The sequence below is a fragment of the Carlito syrichta genome, unplaced genomic scaffold (assembly GCF_000164805.1).
Source record: "Carlito syrichta isolate Samal-C Ts95f unplaced genomic scaffold, Tarsius_syrichta-2.0.1 Scaffold309634, whole genome shotgun sequence".
Classification (NCBI taxonomy): domain Eukaryota; kingdom Metazoa; phylum Chordata; class Mammalia; order Primates; family Tarsiidae; genus Carlito; species Carlito syrichta.
In genome coordinates this window covers 1-920 of record NW_007253730.1, presented here as the reverse complement: position 1 = coordinate 920, position 920 = coordinate 1, and positions in this window count along the sequence as shown.

The following is a 920-nucleotide window of genomic DNA, read 5'->3' as shown; positions in this document are numbered from 1 at the left end:
GCCCAGGCGGGTCTCTAACCCGCGGGCTCAGGCAATCCACTCACCTCAGCCTCCCAAAGGCGCGGGATTACAGGCCGAGCCAAAATTCTTTGATCTTTGTAGACAAGAGGTTTCGGCATGTGGCCCAGGCTGGTCTTGAATTCCTGGGCCCAAGCAATCATCCCGCCTTGGCCTCCCAATGAGCTGGGATTACAGGCCTGAGCCACCATGCCTGGCCCACCTTGATCCTGACAATTCCCAGTGTCCCCTGACTCTTCCCCAGTGCGGGGAGGAGGCATGGTCGCGTCAAAAGGCCCCCCGAGCCTCTGAGTCAAGGTTTGAATCCATGACTGCTGGGGAAGGGCACGTGGGATTGGGTTTGGAAGGTACATCCCAGGGGACAGGTTGAATGGAGCTGGCAGAACGGGAGTTCCTGGGAGAGGAAGGGCCGGTGCAAAGGGCCTAGACCCTTTACTCCTGAGCAGGTTTCCTGGAAAGAAAGAAAGTGTCTAGGGCCGCCAGTTTGAACTTGATTTTGTTTGTTTAGAGACAGGGTCTCGCTCTGTCGCCCAGGCTGGAGTCCAGCAGTGCAATCATAACTCGCCACAGTTTCAACCTTTTGGGCTCAAGCAATCCTCCTGTCTCAGCCTCCTGAGTAGCTGGGACAACTGGTGCCTTTTTTTTTTTTTTTTTTTGAATGGGAGTCTCTCTGTCGCCCAGGCTGTCTGTTGCCCAGGCTGGAGTGCAGTGGCATGCTCATGGCCACCGCAGCCTCGACCTGCTGGACTCAGGGGATCCTTCCGCCTCAGCCTTCCAAGTGGCTGGAACTACAGGCGTGTGCCACCATGCACAGCTAATTTTTTCTTGATTTATTGTAGAGACGAAGGCGCAACCAAGTTGCCCAGGCTGGTCTCGAACCCTGGGCTCAGGCAATCCTCCCG